At 45.8% G+C, this 19,998-nt stretch overlaps 1 protein-coding gene across 2 annotated transcripts in view; it reads right to left on the reverse strand.

Moving 5' to 3' along the window:
* The window catches only part of LOC115782331 (integrin alpha-11-like), a 90,204-nt gene that overhangs the window by 49,360 nt on the left and 20,846 nt on the right, over positions 1-19,998 (reverse strand). The gene's annotated exons all lie outside the window — the stretch shown is intronic.

The following is a 19,998-nucleotide window of genomic DNA, read 5'->3' on the forward strand; positions in this document are numbered from 1 at the left end:
CGATTATCTCGTCAATAGTTTTACATCCTCACTGTTTACCACTTTGGATACTGTGGCTCCTCTGAAAAGGAAAGCTTCAAATCAGAAGTGCCTGACTCCGTGGTATAATTCACAAACGCACAGCTTAAAGCAGATAACCCGAAAGCTGGAGAGGGAATGGCATCTCACTAAATTAGAAGATGCTCATTTAGCCTGGAAAAAGAGTTTGTTGCTCTATAAAAAAGCCTTCCGTAAAGCTAGGACATCTTACTATTCATCATTAATTGAAGAAAATAAGAACAACCCCAGGTTTCTTTTCAGCACTGTAGCCAGGCTGACAAAGAGTCAGAGCTCTGTAGAGCCAAGTATTCCTTTCACTTTAACTAGTAGTGACTTCATGGATTTCTTTACAAATAAAATTTTAGACATTAGAGAAAAAATTATTCATAACCATCTCAAAGATTGATCTTCATGTCCGGCTGCTTTCAGCACTGCTGGTATTTGTTTAGACTCTTTTGCTCCAGTTGATCTTTCAGAGTTAACTTCAATAGTTACTTCCTCCAAACCAGCAACATGTTTGTTAGATCCCATTCCTACTAGACTGTTCAAAGAAGTCTTTCCAATTATTGATGCTTCAATCTTAAAAATGATCAATCACTCTTTATTAGTTGGCTGTGTACCACAGGCCTTCAAGGTGGCTGTAATTAAACCTCTACTTAAAAAGCCATCACTGCCCCAGCTGTCTTAGCTAATTATAGGCCAATCTCCAACCTTCCGTGTCTCTCAAAGACTCTTGAAAGAGTAGTTGTAAAACAGCTAACTGATCATCTGCAGAGGAACGGTTTATTTGAAGAGTTTCAGTCAGGTTTCAGAATTCATCACAGTACAGAAACAGCATTAGTGAAGTTTACCAATGATCTTCTCACAGCCTCTGACAGTGGACTCATCTCTGTGCTTGTCCTGTTGGACCTCAGTGCAGCTTTGATACTGTTAACCATAACATTTTATTACAGAGATTAGAGCATACTATAGGTATTAAAGGTACTGCACTGCAGTGGTTTGAATCATATTTATCTAATAGACTCCAATTTGTTCATGTAAATGGGGAGTCTTCTTCACATACTAAGGTTAATTATGGAGTTCCACAGGGTTCTGTGCTAGGACCAATTTTAATTACATTATACATGCTTCCCTTAGGCAGTATTATTAGAAAGCATTGCATCAGTTTTCATTGTTATGCAGATGATACTCAGCTTTACCTATCAATGAAGCCAGATGACACACATCAATTAGTTAAACTGCAGGAATGTCTTAAAGACATTAAGGCCTGGATGACCTCTAATTTCCTGCTTCTAAATTCTGATCAAACTGAAGTTCTTGTACTCGGCCCCACAAATCTTAGAAACATGGTGTCAAACCAGATACTTACTCTGGATGGCATTACTTTGGCCTCCAGTAACACTGTGAGAAATCTTGGAGTCATTTTTGACCAGGATATGTCCTTCAATGCACATATTAAACAAATATGTAGGACTGCTTTGTTACATTTGCGCAATATTTCTAAAATCAGAAACATACTTTCTCAGAGTGATGCTGAAAAACTAATTGATACATTTATTACTTCTAGGCTGGACTATTGTAATTCATTATTATCAGGCTGTCCTAAAAGCTCCCTGAAAAGTCTTCAGCTGATCCAAAATGCTGCAGCTAGAGTACTGACAGGGACTAGAAAGAGAGAGCAGATTTCTCCCATATTGGCTTCTCTTCATTGGCTCCCTGTTAAATCTAGAATAGAATTTAAAATCCTTCTCCTCACATACAAGGTCTTGAATAATCAGGCACCATCTTATCTCAAAGACCTTATAGTCCCATATCACCCCAACAGAGCACTTCGTTCTCAGACTGCTGGCTTACTTGTGGTTCCTAGGATACTTAAGAGTAGAATGGGAGGCAGAGCCTTCAGCTTTCAGGCCCCTCTTCTGTGGAACCAGCTCCCAGCTTGGATTCAGGAGACAGACACCCTCTCTATTTTTAAGATTAGGCTTAAAACTTTCCTTTTTGATCAAGCTTATAGTTAGGGCTGGATCAGGTGACCCTGAACCCTCCCTTAATTATGCTGCTATAGGCCTAGGCTGCTGGGGGGTTCCCATGATGCACTGTTTCTTTTCATTCACTTTATTTACTTTGTTTATACTCCACTCTGCATTTAATCATTAATTGTTATTAATTTCTGGTTCTCTTCCACAGCATGTCTTTTTTTCTCTCCCCTCAGCCCAACGGGTCATGGCAGATGACTGCCCCTCCCTGAGCCTGGTTCTGCTGGAGGTTTCTTCCTGTTAAGAGGGAGTTTTTCCTTCCCACTGTCACAAGTGCTGCTCATAGGGGGTCGTTTCTGACTGTTGGGTTTTCTCTGTATTATTTTAGGGTCTTTACCCGCAATACAAAGCGCCTTGAGGCAACTGTTTGTTGTGATTTGGTGCTATATAAATAAAATTGAATTGAGGTTACCAAGTGGTTCAGCTTGGAAACTACAACTAAGGACTCATATCTGTTAACCTTGTATACTGTTCTCAGTAGGGCGATAAGTGTAATACGTTTGCATACATAATTGTTACACATTTAAAGGGCACCTTCAGTGAGTTGTTAAAGGAGTTACTACACTGACATTAAACCCTTTAAGTAAGGAAAGGTGATTTATTGCATTTCTGAAGATTTTCCTGCAGTGATTTAACATTTATTCTTATATTTGTGTCAAAATAATTTTCATTGTTCTTACTTTGTTTCGAAGACTGAAGTTAATGTTAAATTCAGTGAAATTTAAGTGATTTCAAATTTATTTGGTGTAATAATGATGTCTACAGTGTCTACATATTCACAAGCCTTTCCAGCTTAAGTCTGTTGTAGCTTTCATTCACACATAGCCAAAGGAACTCCAATATACATTTAATAGCTACACAGTCAGTCATTATCCCAACATGTCTGACACAAGCACTGAGACCTGCCATAAAAATGTCAAAATGCCTATCCAAACTGAAGCAACAAGCACAGAATCTGCAGCAGATGTGGAAAAACTGCGAAGAAGTGAAAGAACGCGAACCCTCACAGAAAAGGGACGAGAGCTTCAAGGAGAGAGATTGAAGGGCTTACAGTGTAGATATAAAATCATCTATGAGAAGTGGAGGTGTCAAGCAAGAATAGGCAAAGAATTATTAACCGATGATGCCCCTGACGATGAACTGAATGAGCTTATTGAGGACATGAAGCACACTTGTTCCAGTGTAAAGGCCATTTATGAAGGGTTACGGCAAGCCCAAACCCCTGAACCAGACTTACGACACAGAGTTGACACGTGCATATCACTCTCAGAATTTATAATTCAAAGAGCAGGGAGTCAGCTTAAAGGCCATAAAGCAAATGAAAATGAAACTTGGCCTGATGTTGGATCAATCTTAGATTCGACAGGTTCCTTATCTAGACCACTGTCTCATCAATCAAAATGTGGTTCTACTCATTCTAGCATGTGCTCACTTAAAAGAATAGAAGCTGTGGCTGAAGCTGCTGCATCTCAGGAGGTCTTAGCAGTATTGGAGGAACAAGAAAGAGAAGAAATAGAACTTCAAATTCTAGAGGCTGAAAATAAACAGTGGCTGACACAATTTGAGTCAGAGAACCTAGCCAGACTACGAGCAATCCAAGATAAACGTAGAAAGCTTGCACGCTTAGAAGAAGTAAAAAGACTGAATGCTGCTAGAGCTCGAGTAAAGGTTTATGATGAAGTTGAAGGAAACATTGAAACAGCTCACTTGTCGTGTAATATTGAAATGGCAGGAGAGCTTAATGTTCTTAACCCCATAGTCCCTCCAGTCACAACATGTGTGCTCCATGCCTCAAGTCCTCCATTCATACCTCATGCTCCACCATTCACAGCCCAAGCCGTCAATGCACCAAATCCCTCATGCACTCCTCAATCTCTAGCAGCAGCATGCCAGGCCCCTCGCTCTCAGTTGCTGCCTCAACCTGCTCCAGCCACAGTGTTTGGGCCTCAGGAGTAGAAGAACATGGATCTGGTTAATGTGTTAGCAGAAGCTATAAGTGCTAATCCAACACCAGAGCCAGCATTATTTACTGGAGACCCCTTGAGATTCAAGGAATGGCAACTATCCTTTGAAACGTTAATAGAACGGAAAAACATCCCAAGGAATGAAAAACTTTATTATCTAAGAAAGTACCTGGGGGGCGCAGCAAAAAAGGCCGTTGAAGGATTTTTCTTTTTAGGCACAGAAGCAGCATATGATTCAGCTTGGAAGCTGCTGGATAAATGTTTCGGAGACCCATTCATAATTGGGAAGTCCCTCAGAGACAAGCTGAATACATGGCCAAAGATAAGCTCCAAGGATGCATGTGAGCTAAGAGAATTTGCAGACTTCCTCAAGAGCTGTGAGGCTGCAATGTCCCATATTAAAACACTGGACGTCCTTAATGACAGCATTGAGAGTCAAAGGATTCTGCTGAAACTGCCAGATTGGTTGGTTTCCAGATAGAACCGTAAGGTTATGGAAGTCAGGCAAGTAAGTGCAGTGTACTCACCATTTAAAGAGCTTGTTGACTTCCTATCCAAGGAAGCAGATCTCACTTGTGACCCCATATCCTCAATACAAGCACTCAAGAGTGTGGAAAGCGAGAAACCAAAGTATCCACGAAATCAAATGATCCAAGTAAAGACACTGAGCACAAATGTGACACTGAGCAGCATTCCATCATGCGTCTTTTGCAAAAGGACAGGACACGTCCTTGACAAGTGTCGCAGGTTTGCTGAAAAGACAATCCAGGACCGGCTCAAGTTTGTGCAAACAGAAAAGCTTTGCTTTGGATGTTTGAAAACTTGTCATCACTCAAGAAGGTGTGATAGCAGGAGTACATGCGAAACTTGTCAAAGGAGACATCCAACTTGCTTGCATGATGACAAATTTAAAGAATCCCAAAGGTCAACACACGTAAATGGAAGTGACATTTCAAATGACAGGGTAAATGCCACAGAAAGTGCTGCAACAGCAACTGCAAACAGAGTCATACAAGAGGGCCCAAGCACACAAACAGCTTCCATCTTACCAGTCTGGGTGTCATCTACCAAGCAGCCTGATCAAGAAGTCCTCGTCTATGCACTGCTAGACACACAAAGTGATACTACCTTCATACTAGATGAAGTGGCCCAAGACCTCAACACAAACAAAGAAAATGCCAGTTTGCAGCTGTCCACAATGTCTGCTAAGTCGACAGTCATATCCTGTCAGAAATTAACAGGTCTGCAAGTAAGGGGATACAACTTAAAGAAAAGGATTCCACTGCCACCTATTTTCACGCGAGAATTCATCCCAGCAAACAGGTTACACATTCCAACTTCTGAAACAGCTCTAAAATGGCCTCATCTAGAGCACCAAGCAGAAAGGATTCCACCACAGCTTGACTGCGAAGTAGGCCTTCTAATTGGCTACAACTGTCAACAAGCCCTTCTTCCAAAGGAAATCCTGTCTGGTGATGAAGATCATCCATATGCACAGCGAACTGATCTTGGCTGGAGTATTATTGGTTGCTCAGATCCAGCGAGCGATGAAAACGACACAATAGGAACCAGCCACAGAATCATAGTATGGCAAGTGATACCGGCTATACAGTCATCAGTTCAGTTAAAGAGAGAAGTACATTTTGTGCACAGGACTCAAGTCAAACAGATCAACCTACCTGACGTAATTAAAACACTCGGATCAGACTTCACAGACCACTCTGCAGATAACAACCCAATTTCTCAAGAAGACCTTCGCTTTCTGTTGAAAGTGAAGGCAGGCATAAGGCACAAGGTAGATGGCCATTATGAACTCCCACTCCCTTTCAAGACAGACAAACCTAATTTTCCAGACAATAAACAGTGTGCAGTCCATAGGCTCAAGTCATTGGAGTGACGACTCAGGAAAAATGAACAATATTACAAGGACTATGTCAAGTTCATGAATGATATCATAAGCAGAGGAGATGCTGAGAAGATGCCACAGTGCGAACTTGATAACCAACCGGCATGGTATATTCCACACCATGGTGTTTACCATCCCCACAAACCCGGTTTTCGACTGTTCAGCACACTTCCAAGAAACTTCTTTAAATGACCATCTCCTGACTGGTCCAGACCTGACTAACACATTACTTGTAGTGTTGTGTCGATTTAGAAAGGGTCCAATAGCCATAATGTGTGACATTGAAAAAATGTTTCACCAGTTCCATGTCACAAGGGAGCACCAAGACTATCTCAGGTTCCTCTGGTGGGACAAGGGAGATTTAGACTCCGAACCCTCAGTGTACAGAATGAGAGTACATCTGTTTGGGGCAGCTTCATCTCCTGGCTGCTGCAACTTTGGTCTCAAGCATCAGGCATCACAGAGTCATGGGGAGTTCAGCGAAGAAGCCATCAAATTCATCCAAGGGAGCTTCTATGTGGATGATGGCCTAACTAGTGTAAAGTCACCTGCCGAAGCCATACATCTGGTGGAGGAGTCAAGAGCCCTGTGCAGAGCAGGAAATCTTTGGCTGCACAAGTTTGTATCCAATGATAAAAGTGTGATTGCAGCAATACCTCCAGAAGAATGTGCCCAGATCAAGGATCTAGACATGGCGCTAGGAGAACTTTGTATCAAGGGAGCGCTTGGAGTTGAGTGGTGCGTGGAAGCAGATGAGTTCCAATTCAGGGTTGTGGTAAAGGAAAACCCACTGACAAGGAGAGGAGTTCTCTCAACTGTTGCCTCAGTTTATGATCCACTGGAGTTTGTGGCTCCATTCATACTAGTAGGTAAACAAATCCTTAAGACTCTGTGCAGAGAAACGGTAAATGGGATGAATCTCTTCCTGAGCACATCCTGCTACAATGGGAGGCATGGCTCAAAGATCTGCCTTACTTGGCAACCCTAAAGATTCCAAGGAGCTACTTTCCATCAAGCTTCGGTGAAGTTCTACTGTACGAGCTTCACAACTTTTCTGATGCAAGTTCCAAAGGGTATGGTGCATGTTCATACCTCAGAGGGGTGAATGAAACTGGACAGATTAGTTGCTCACTTGTCTTGGGCAAAGCTAGAGTAGCCCCTACCAAGCTAACAACTATTCCAAGACTCGAGCTATCATCAGCTGTAACTTCAGTTCGCATTGGTGATATCATTAAAAGGGAGCTCAAGATCAAAAACTTGCAAGAGTATTACTGGACGGATTCAAGGGTGGTTCTCAGCTATGTGAACAATGATGCCAAGAGGTTTCACACATTCATGGCCAACAGCATCCAACGAATAACATCTAGCACAGAACCTGAGCAATGTCAGCTCTGAAACCAATCCAGCTGATTACACGTCTAGAGGATTGAGTGCAATTCAACTGAAGGAGTCTAAGTGGCTGAAAGGACCCGACTTCCTTTGGCAGCAAAATCTTCCACATGAAGAGAGAATGATGGGAGACATACAAGCTACTGATCCTGAGCTTCGGAAAGTACATGTTCATGCTTTCAAGGCAAAGGAACAGAATTCAATGGTTGACCACTTCACCAAATTCTCTGACTGGTCAAGAATAGTGAGAGCTGTTGCCAGGCTCAAAAGATTTGCTGGTGCAAGAAGAATCATTTGCTGAAGATATGAAGATCAATGGCCAGAAGGAAGACACCCTGAGTAAGCACAATAGACTACGTCAGTTGAATGCCTTCTTAGACAATAACAGTGTCCTAAGGGTGGGAGGACGGCTATCTCAGTCAGCCTTACACCATGATGTAAAACATCCTGCAACACTTCCAAGGAAATCTCATGTTTCGGCCCTGCTCATGAAGTACCATCATGAGCGCATACACCACCAAGGAAGAGGCATGACCATGAATGAGTTACATGCAAGCAGAATATTGATCTTAGGATGTGGAAGTGCAGTTTCCTCGCACATTTACAAGTGTGTGCATTGTAGAAAATACAGAAGAGCAACAGAGGTTCAACACATGGCAAATCTCCCTGAAGAGAGAACAGAAATATCTCCCCCTTTCACTTACTGAAGATGGCGCCGGTGAGGTCAGCAGCCGTCGTACCTGCTCCTACGCTTTGTTTGTATATATTAGGTTTAGCTTTAATTCTCGACTTTATAATTCCGCCTGCTCTGTGTCATATCACGTATGACAGACAGACTCTTTTTAATATCAGAATACAGCACTCTGGCTGTATTCTGACACCTTTTTCTCCCGACCCGGCTTGGCCCCAGGAGATCCTGCGTTTCCAGTGGGCCAGCTCAAACAAAGGAGGGCGCAGAGCACCCAGGTCACGGACAAGGCCCCAAGGGAAAAGAGCCGGCGTAAGAGAGAGGCTGAGGCGTAGAGCGCACCAAACGCCACTGCCGAGCATCCTGTTGGCTAATCTCCAGTCACTGGATAACAAGCTGGACGAACTCAGGGCCAGGATACAGTTTCAGAGGGACATAAGGGGCTGCAACATCATCTGTCTCACGGAGACATGGCTGACCCCCCTCATACCGGACCACGCCATACAGCCGTCGGAGTTCTTCAGTGTTCATCGCACAGACAGAACGAGTGAGTCTGGAAAATCAAGAGGAGGAGGTGTGTGCCTAATGATTAATAACAACTGGTGTGACAGTAGGAATGTTGTCCCTCTGAAACAATCATGTTCGCCTAACCTGGAGCTCCTAACCCTGAAATGCCGCCCCCACTACCTGCCCCGCGAGTTCACTTCGGTCATCTTCAGCGCCGTCTATATTCCACCTCAGGCGGACACAAACACTGCACTATCCGAGGCACATGAGGCTATTTCCACCTATCAGGCTAACCAGCGTGATGAGGCTCTCATCGTAGCCGGGGACTTTAACAGTGCAAACTTGAAAAAGGTGATACCGGAGTTTATTCAACACATCGACTGCCCCACCAGAGGAGAGAGGACCCTAGACCACTGCTACTCTCCATTCAAAGAGGGCTACAAAGCAAAGCCTCTTCCGCCTTTTGGGAAGTCTGACCACACCTCTGTCCTTCTCATGCCGAAATACAAACAACGGCTCAGGCAGGAACCCCCTGCTGTGAGAGAAGTGACACGGTGGTCTGATCAAACAGAGGCCGCTCTGCAGGGTGCGTTGGATTCAACCGACTGGGACATGTTTCGCAGCAGCGCGGGCGGAGACATCGAGGAGTTTACGGAAACTGTTGTGGGATTTATTGGGAAAGTTGTTGATGACACTTCATTTAGGAGGACCATCAGGACTTTTCCCAACCAGAAGCCGTGGGTGGATAAATCTGTCCGCGACGCCCTGAGGTCCCGCACCGTTGCCTACAACTCCGGCCTCGCCTCTGGGAACATGGAGGACTACAAGGTTGCATCATACAATGTCCGCAGAGCGGTGAAAGAGGCTAAACATCGCTACGGCCGCAGACTGGAACAGCAACTACAACAGTCTGACTCCAGGGGACTGTGGCAGGGACTACGCACCATCACGGACTACAAAGCACCACACACACCCCCGGTGAGTGCCGACGCTTCTCTGGCTGATGAACTCAACAACTTCTTTGCGCGCTTCGAGTCGGGAAGCCGACAGCCCGCTGCGCTCCCGGCCGGAGGGGCGGAGACACTCACTGTGACGGAGCGCGACGTGAGGAGGGCGTTTAGACGTGTAAACACCAGGAAAGCGGCTGGACCAGACGGTATTAGTGGACGTGTCCTTAAGACCTGCGCTGACCAGCTGGCACCTGTGTTTACACTGATATTCAACCTCTCACTGAAACTGTGTGTGATTCCCACCTGCTTTAAAAAGTCCATCATAGTCCCTGTCCCAAAGAAACCACACCCCAGCAGCCCCAATGACTTCAGGCCCATAGCGCTCACCTCAGTGGTGATGAAGTGTTTTGAGAGACTCATCAAGACATTCATCACCTCCTCACTGCCCACCACCCTCAACCCACTACAGTTTGCATACCGACCAGACAGATCCACAGATGACGCCATATCCTTCCTCCTCCACAAGACCCTTTCACACATAGACACTGGTAAGGGGAACTATGTGAGAGTGCTGTTTGTAGATTACAGCTCAGCATTCAACACCATAGTTCCCTCCAGGCTGGTCTCTAAGCTGCTGGACCTGGGCCTGGGCCCATCCCTGTGCAGGTGGGTTCACAGCTTCCTGACCAGCAGACCACAGGTGGTACGAGTGGGTCACCTCACCTCATCCTCCCTCACCCTCAACACTGGATCCCCCCAAGGCTGTGTGCTCAGCCCTCTGCTGTACTCACTGTACACCCATGACTGCGAGGCCACGTCAGAGTCCAACGTCATCATCAAGTTTGCTGACGACACTGCTGTTGTGGGACTAATCTCCCACAATGAGGAGACAGCCTACAGGATAAGATAGTGTTTATTTGTCACATGCACAGTTATACACAGTACAATGCACAGTGAAATGTATTTAGAGGTATGTAGAGAGAGGTCTCCCGCCTGGAGAACTGGTGCCAGGAGAACCACCTCCTGCTCAACGTCAGCAAAATGAAGGAACTGATCGTGGACTTCAGGAGGAAGCAGCAGAGGGACTACCATCCACTTGTCATCAGTGGTGCTGAGGTGGAAAGAGTGGACACTTTCAAATACCTGGGAGTGACCATCTCACAGGACCTGTCCTGGACTCATCACATAAACATCACTGTGAAGAAGGCCAGACAGCGTCTCTACCTCCTCAGGCGGCTGAGAGACTTCAAGCTCCCACTCAAGGTGCTCAGGAACCTTTACACCTGCACCATCGAGAGCATCATGCGTGGGAGCATCACCACCTGGATGGGAAACTGCACCAAGCAGGACTTCATGGCTCTAAAAAGGGTGGTTCGTTCAGCTGAACGGACCATCAGAACCACCCTCCCCAACCTGCAGGACATTTACACCAAGCAGTGCAGGCTGAGGCCCATGAAGATCCTAAAACAGCCCAGCCACCCCGGACACTCTCTCTTCTCCCTGCTCCCATCAGGCCGGCGTTACCACTGCCTGAGGGCTAAGACTGAAAGGTTGAAGAAGAGTTTTTACCCACAAGCCATCCATCTGCTCAACTCTGAGCCCTAACTGGACCATTATTGCACAATGTAAATATTATAATTTATAATCTATAATTCCACGTAAAAGTGTGTATAGTGTATAGTATATAGAGTATAGTGTATAGTGTGAATTACTTTTTTATTTTTATTCTTTTATGTGTGTGTGTATATATGGTTGCAGGTACAAAATACATTTCACTGTGCGTTGTACTGTGTATAACTGTGCATGTGACGAATAAACACTATCTTAATCTTACTGCGGCATTGATTGTTTTGGCCCCTTTGTGGTAAAGGAAGGAAGAAAGGAGGTCAAACGATATGGATTGTTGTTCACCTGCTTATGTTCCAGAGCAGTACACATAGAAACACTTGATGACTTGACAACCGACGCATTTATGAATGCACTTCGATCAGTCATAGCTATAAGAGGACATGTACGCCAATTGAGATGTGAAAGGGGAACAAATTTCATTGGTGCTAGACGGGAGTTTTCAGAGTTGCTCAAAGAACTGAATCAAGACTGTCAAAGGGGATTTGGTTGTGAGTTTGTGTTTAACGTTCCATCATATGGGTGGAGTCTGGGAGTGTCAGATTCGAACAATCTGAAGCATACTGACTGCAATGCTGGACAAGTCTGCCAGCAGACTTGACACTACAACTTTAAGGACATTTCTCTATGAAACGATGGCCATAATCAACAGCAGGCCACTAAGTGTTGAGCATTTGAACGATCCTACTGTCATGATCCTGGGCCGGTGGCCCAGTGCTTTGTGTTCTTTTGGTTATGTTTTGTTATCTCTGATTATGTTTATTTGGTTTCTGTCATGTGGGTCTTCAGTTGGTTATGGTTTTGTGTTTAGTCTGCATTTGTGTCTTTGTTTACTTCCTGTTTTAGTTTGATAGTTTAGTACTCCCTGTGTCCTGTCTAGTTTTGCTTCCCTTGTTTATTAGGTAGATTCTGTTCACCTGCGCCCCTGGGTTTGCTTTGTTCTTTGTCACGTCCTCGTCTCTGTATGGTCAGTGTTGTCTTCACTGCCCTGCTGTGTGCTTCACGTCTCATGCCATGTTCTTAGTCTTATGTCCATAGTTATGCTTATGTTTATGTTTATGTTTAGTAATTGGTACTGCTGGCACCCGTCTAGACTTTGTTAAATTAAAGTACAAGCTAAATTAAGCTCTTGCCTCTGAGTCCTGCATTGGGTCCTCTGCCTTGCCTGTGACAGCAGAACGTGACAGTAGGACGCGACCACGAAATGGACCCCGTGGACTCTAGTGAATTTGTACGGGAGGTGGAAGAAACAGTCCATAAGTTAATGGACTATGTCTTGCGGATTCTCAATACCAAGGACAAGTGCGAGAGACTTCTGCAACTCACCTTTTGCAGTGGATTCATTTCCTCCACGCCCTGGCTTCAAGAGTGCCCTACCACAGCTTCCCTGGCTCACTCAATCATTTCCCACTGAGATAATCTGCAGTATGAACTGTTTCACATTGGCCACCCAGTTAAGGTGGATTTATCCTCCCTGCTTCAAGTTGTTGCCACATCACCTCTCTTTCTTCCTGTTACCCATCAACTTACCTGCTCCACACCGTCACCGCCGCCGGAGCGGATCACGCCTTCACCGCCGCCGGAGCGGATCACGTCTTCACCGCCGCCGGAGGGGACTTCGCCGCCCACGTCCTCGCAGCCGCCTGCAGCAGCCCCACGTCAGCCGCCTGCAGCAGCCCCACGTCAGCACTCACAGCCACCATCTTCAGAGCCTCCCCTTCAGCCGTCACAGCTGCTAGCTGCAGCAACCCCCAAGCCACGACCATGCTCCATGACGCCCACACCACCTGCCGTAGCAGCCCCCAAGCCACGACCATGTTCCCTTGTGCCCACGCCAGCCTTAGCAGCTCGCCCTCAGTCAGCTCCTGTAGCTCTCCCTCGCCCTCAGTCAGCTCCTGTAGCTCTCCCTCGCTCTCAGTCAGCTCCTGTAGCTCTCCCTCGCTCTCAGTCAGTTTTAGCTCCAGCTCCTGCTCCCTCTGCCTCTCAGCTCCCTTCAGCTTCGGTCCCCTCAGGCCCCTCCACATTAGTTTTGGTCCCTCCTTTGATCCCTTCGGTTCTCTCAGCTCCCTCAGCTTTAGCTATGGTCCCCCCAGCTGACCCCTCAGTTTTGCTCCCCTCTGTGTAAGTCTTTTTAGCTTCATCTCCTTTGGTCCCCCCATCTGACCCCTCAGTTTTGCTCCCCTCTGTGTAAGTCTTTTTAGCTTCAGCTCCTTTGGTCCCCTCTGTCCCCTTAGTCTCGGTCCCTCGGGTCCCTTCCTTAGCCTCAGTCCCCTCTGTATTACCAGGCCCTTCATCTGCTCCCTCAGTCCGCCCTGTAGCTCCCCTCGGTCCCTCAGGTCCCCTTGGCTCCCTCCTCAGCTCAGGTCCCCTCGGTCCCTCAGGTCCCCTTGGCTCCCTCCTCAGCTCAGGCTCCCTTAATCCCTCAGGCTCCCCCTGCTCAGGTCCCCTTAATCCCTCAAGCACCCCCTGCTCAGGTCCCTTCAGCCCCTTTAGTGCCTTCAGTCCCTTCAGTTCCTCTAATAATAGCCCCCTTAGCTAGTGCAGCAGCCCCTCTCGCCACGCTGCATCCTCCTCGCCGCCACCACTGGGAGCGCGGTCAGCCTCAAGCCACGCCATGTCCTCGTCTTCGCCGCCGGGAGCACGGTCGGCCTCAAGCCACACCATGTCCTCGTCTTCACCGCTGCCGCCGGGAGCGCGGCCGGCCTTTGGCCATGCCATGTCCTCGTCGCCGCCGCCGCTGGGAGTGCAGTCGGCCTCAGGTCTCGTCTCCACGTCCTCGTTGCCGCCGCTGGAAGCGCGGTCAGCCCCCTGAACTGTGTTGCCACCTTTGTGGTTTCCCCTGTGCTTTGTCACTCATGTTTTGTTTTTGGACTCTTTTTCCAGCCTTGTGCTGCTGCCTTATGTTCCCTTTCTTGGTTTGTTTTTTGGACTATGGTGTTCTCTTGTTTCGTCTCAAGCCCTCCGTCCTGGTCCCCCGCCTCCCGCCCTGGTTGGGGTTTTGTTTTGTTTTGTCTACTGGCCCAGAACCTCTTACTCCGAACCATATTCTAAAAATGAAATCATCCATTATTCTGCCACCTCCTGGGCAGTTTGTCAAAGACCTCTACCTGCGCAAAAGGTGGAAACAAGTGCAGTTTCTAGCCAATGAATTCTGGCAACGATGGAAGCGGGAATACCTGCTAAACCTCCAACACCGACAGAAATGGCAAAGAAGATTACGAAACTCTAAGGTAGATGACATTGTGATTCTACAAGACGATAGTGCACCAAGAAACAAGTGGAAGCTTGCCAGGGTTGTGGAAGTTACACCTAGTACAGATGACAAGGTGCGAAAGGTGAAATTTCTGGTCAATGAAACTACACTTGATAAGGGAAAACCATTCAATAGATTAGTTCACCTTGAGAGGCCTGTTCACAAGATAGCTACCTTATTGGAGGCCAGTTAAACTGTTTAAGGCTACACTGTTCATTCTTAAAAGTGTTTCACACATTTTATATCTTTCATAGTTTTCTTTGAAGAAATCTCTCATTTAAAATCAATGAACGATTGGTGAGAGTGTAGTGTTGAGTAATGTTTTATGTGAAGTTCATGATGTTGACTGCTTTATGATTTTACATGATTTCATAAGTATATAATTTAAGTTTAAATTGTTCAAATGTGTCATAATGGATAGTAAGTTCTTGTTGCAGTTTGTTTGTGTTGTTAAGGAACTTTAAGATGCAACATAATGTGTCTCGCGAGGAGTAACGGTTACTGAGGTTACAGAGAGAAACTTTTACCTTTCACGGACTGCAGAAGGGCAGATGTTTTTGATATGACTCTGCTGTGTTGTATTTAAGATTCAAGCTATTGTATGAAGCCAAAGCCGATAAGTGACTCAAGGTTTAAATCTCTTTTCATGACAAGCAGCCAAGGAGTTTTCACGGCCTGACTAAGTGAGCGGAGAGAGAGAGAGGGAGAGGCTCAAGCAATAAACACCTGTTTCAAGGAAACGATCTGTGTCTGTGTTGTCGTGGAGAGAGCTACAATGATATTGGTTTTTGTGTGTTATTGTTCTTCCATTTAGGCTCAAATCAGTTTGATCTTTGATAGCAAAGTTATGTGAAGTAAAAACTTCCCTCTTAAAGCTAAAGTAACGAGTGTGTTTTGAAAATGTAAGGAGTAGAGAGTACAGATATTTGTCTAAAAATGTAGGGAGTAAAAGTAAAAAGTAGTCAGAAAAATAAAAACTCGTGTAAAGCACAGATAACTGAAAATTCTACTTAATACAGTACAGTAGAATTTTCAGGTATCCCAACTTTGTTTAGCTGTGAGGCCAAGAAAAGGAAAGAGGAGCCAAGACCTCCAGAAGCTGATGGAGGCTCTAAAGATCTTCAGTTGTCCAGAATCAGAACTGCTTTGACTGAAAAATGCTGGAGATGCTTCATATGTTTGTTCACATTTAGAAGAATAGAATGTCTTAGTAATTACCATAACCACAGTACTTTGGTAATTAATGTGCTGACTGATTTGAGTTTGGCAGGGTTTCCTGAATTTTAAAATGTTATGAATACGATCAAGTCTGTCACAAGCGTTTCCTAACCAGAAACCCTGGTTCAATAACAAGGTAAAGAACCTACTGAGGATAAGAGATGCTACCTACAGCCTGCAAGAAACAGTCTCAAGTGTGGCATTAAGGCTGCCAAAAACAAGTGTAGGCTGAGAATAGACGGTGTATGTGGCTGGGCATACAGACTATTACAGACTATAAATCATATAACACTGCAACACCAAATTACAATCCCCAGCTGGCTGAGGACTTGAATTGTTTTTTACCTGTTTTGACAACAGCATTAGACACACAACTGGATTGGAACCAGATCACCAGGAGCTGTGGTGGAACACAAGAACAACACTAAGTAGAAAAATGTGAGGAGCCTAAATGACAACAGGCCAGTTGTACTCACTCCAGTCATAGCAAAATGCTTTGAAAGAATGATTTTGGCCTACATTAAACTTGCATCCCACCACACTAGATCAGCATCAGTTTGCATATTGCAGAAACAGGTCAACAGAGGATGCCATCAGTATCACCCTTCAAATCACTCTTGGAGAAGCCAAACACTTATGTCAGTTTGCTCTTTATGGGCTTCAGTTCAGCCATTACCACGGTTATACCAACCAGACTGCGTAGCCCAGGCCTCAACTCGACTATCTTTAACTCGATTTCCTGCCTTATCACCCCCAGAGTGTCAGGCTAGGAAAGCACACATCTTCAAGCATCATCCTGAACACTGGTGTTCCTCGAGGATGTGTGCTGAGCCCTCTCCTGTTTGTGCTCTTCATACTGCCATCCATGACCTGTCTATGTGACAAACTCCATCATGAAGTTCACAGACGACACAGCAGTCATGGAACTAACTATCCAACAATGATGAAGGAGCCCACACAACCAAAGTAGAGACACTTGGTGTTCTCATAACAGCAATAAAACAAAGAAATTATGTGGTAGTGGACTTCAAAAGGTCCAAGAAAACAGACCCTAACCCTAAGGCTGTGGAGAGGGTCTCCAGCTTCAAATTCCTCTGTGTATAGCTCTCAGAGAACCTGTCCTGGACTACTCACATCTCTGCTGTCACTGACAAGGCTCAACAATGCCTATACTTCCTGAAGAAGCTGAGGAAGATTGGGCTACCTCAGAACCTCCTCACTAACTTCTACTGGTGCACAGTGGAAAGCATACAGACTGCATCACTGCATTGTATGTTGGATGTAGCTCAGAAGGCACTACACATGGTCACTAATAAGGCCCAGAAAATCAATGGGATCCAGTTACTTGGAGTCAGTGACATCTTCAAGGCCGCTGTGTAAACAGGGTCACTAACATCACCTGAGGGTGTGCACTCCTCAGCCTCCCCGGTAAGGTCTATGCCAGGCTGCTGGAAAGGAGGACCTGTCCACTAGTTGAACCTCAGATTCAAAAGGAACAATGCAGTTTTCATCCTGATCTGGAACACTGGACCAGCTCTTTATCCTCTTGAGGATATTCAAGTGCACATGGGAGAGAGGAGTTCGAGTATCTTGGGGTCTTATTCACAAGTGAACAGAACAGACCAGTGCAGTGTCTGTATCACTGCAGGCCATACCCTCACCAGTTTTGAGGAGGGCCTTGTTTTGGTAAGCATAGGTCTGTATGCTGGTGTTAACATAACAGAAATATGGTCTGACAAGCGTAGGTAAGGGCGAGGGGCTGCACTGAATGCTGCTTTAATGTTCGTTTATGCATGATCCAGTATGTTGTTACCCCTGGTCGCAAAGTCCACATGTTGGTAAAAATGGAGGAGAACCTTGTTCATGTTTGCCTGGTTGAAATCCCCAGCAACAATGAAAACTCCTCAGGATAGGTGTTTTGCAGGTCTTTGATGTAGTGATAGAGGGTATCCAAGGCTATTTTTGTATCTGCATCAGGAGGAACGTAAACACCAATGATGAAAATTCCCATGGGAGGTAGAAGGGGCGGCATTTAACTGACCGAACCTCAATATCTGGTGAACAATGTGAGAAGGTCGTTTTTGTGTCCTTGCACCATGTATTATTGCTGTAGATGCATAAACCCCCACCTCGTGCCTTACCACTGAGAGCGCAGCTCCGATCAGCACGGTGGGTTGTTAGTCCTGCAATGTTAATAGCATCTTCTGAAACTGGGCCATTCAGCCATGTCTCAGTAAAGACTAAAGCGCAGCAGTCTCTCACCTCTCTTTCTGATGTAATGTCCAGCCTGACATAATCCAGTTTGTTCTCTAGTGAGCGAGTATTTGACAGCAGAATTGAAGGCAGTGGAGTTATGCAAGGGTTAGCTTTAGCCCTAGCATTAGCCCCACCGTGAGCACCCTGCTTCTGCTTCTGCATACACCGCCGCCTCCGTCTCCTCTGGAAGCGTGCACCACTGGTGACAGCTGCTGGCACAAGACAGGCCTCACCCCGTTTGCGCAGTAGACCAAGGGCTTCCAATAAATCCGTGGTGTTCAAGTTTATAAAATCCATTTTGCGTTCAGTATTTATTTGCAGAAGGCTGTGCCAATCATACATCCTCTTTTCTCTGCTGATCCATTTATCGCTGTTATTGTCGTGAGCCCATGCAGCTGCTGCTGACACGAGCGCCGCCATCTGATTACTCAGCAGCGGCAAAAATGAGCTTCCTCCGAAGGGTGGCTGGCCTCTCCCATTCACAAGGGGCTCAAAGTAGAGCCGCCCTGGGGAACAACTTGCCCCCCCCCCCGGAGGTGGCTGGCAAGAGGAAGGCCTGGGCTTCTCTGCTTGGGCTACTGTCCCCATGACCGGGCCCCAGAGGAAGAAAATGGATATATATATATATATATATATATATATATATATATATATATATATATATGGTCACGAGATGAGAACCAGGAACTGTTGGAATGCTACTACACATGCAATTCCAGTGAAAGGGATTACATGAAGAGGACCTATGGATTCTTCGACATCCAAACTGACATTGAAACAATTTGTAGCTCAGTGTTCCAACATACAAAGGAAGCAACTACTTTTGCAACTACAGATCGACGAGGTACAACACAATCCTACAGCAAGGGGGAGCCTAAAGACTCAGCTGAATGGGAAGAACAAGATCCGGGCAATCAACACCTATGAACTGCCAGTTGTCAGATACCCTGCTGGGATAATAAGCTGGTCAAAGGAGGAAATGGAAACCACTGATCTCAAGATGAGAAAGCTCCTTACCATGCATAGTGTTGACTAGTGAGTGTCAGAACCACTATCCTAGATGAAACAACAAGGATCCATGAGTACATGGCCACAAAGGATCGGGTTCTTAGTAAGTACCTCAGACAGCAGAAACCCAAGAAAGAAGAGGACGAAGAACAGGAACTATCATGGAAGGACAGCCCTCTGCATGGCATGTAACACCGGCAGATAGAAGAAGTGGCTGATATAGAAAAATCCTACCAATGGCTGGACAAAGCTGCACTGACAGACAGCGCAAAGGGACTAATCATGGCAGCACAGGAACAAGCTCTGAGCACAAGACCGACAGAGGCTGGGGTCTACCACACAGGCAAGACCCCAGGTGCAGGCTGTGCAGAGATGTCCCTGAGACAATTCAGCACAAGATGCAAGATGCTAGCAGGCAGGGCATGCAGGCAGAATGCCATAACCAAGTGGCTGACAGAGTATATAGGAACATCTGTGCCAGGTCAAAATGGGATACGCCCCCAAGAGTAGTTGAGAATGACCGAGCTAAGAGCCTGTGGGACTTCCAGATACAGACAGGCAAGCTTGTGATGGCTATCCTACTGGACACAATAGTGGTGGACAAACAGAGTTAGAAAGCCATACTGATATTATAATACCAAGTGATGGCAGCATCAAGAAGAAAGAACACGAGAAGCTCAATAAATACCAAGGGCTCAGCGAAAAGCTAGAGGCGATGTGGAAGGTGAAGGCAACAATGGTCCATATGGTAATCAGAACAGTCGGGGCAGTGACCCCCAAACTGAGGGAGTGTCTCCAGCAGATTCCAGAAGTGACATCCAAGATCTCTGTCCAGAAGAGCGCAGTCCTGGAAACAGCTAAGATACTGGGCAGGACCCTCAAGCTCCCAGGCCTCTCTTAGAGAACCCGAGGGCAGAGGGCAGAGGGCAAGCTGGGATTTTATATATATATATATATATATATATATATATATATATATATATATAGCTGACTGACCATTTAAGGGTTATGATAAATGTCACTGTGTGGCAGGCAGGGTTGGACCCAAATGCAGGACGTATGAGAACTGAGCTGAACTCAAACAGTTTTATTGCTCGAGGCGCACATACAAAGTAAAAAAAAAACAAAAAAAAACAAAAACACAAGAACACTAAATAC

Source organism: Archocentrus centrarchus, chromosome 6 (genome assembly GCF_007364275.1).
Source record: "Archocentrus centrarchus isolate MPI-CPG fArcCen1 chromosome 6, fArcCen1, whole genome shotgun sequence".
NCBI lineage: Eukaryota > Metazoa > Chordata > Actinopteri > Cichliformes > Cichlidae > Archocentrus > Archocentrus centrarchus.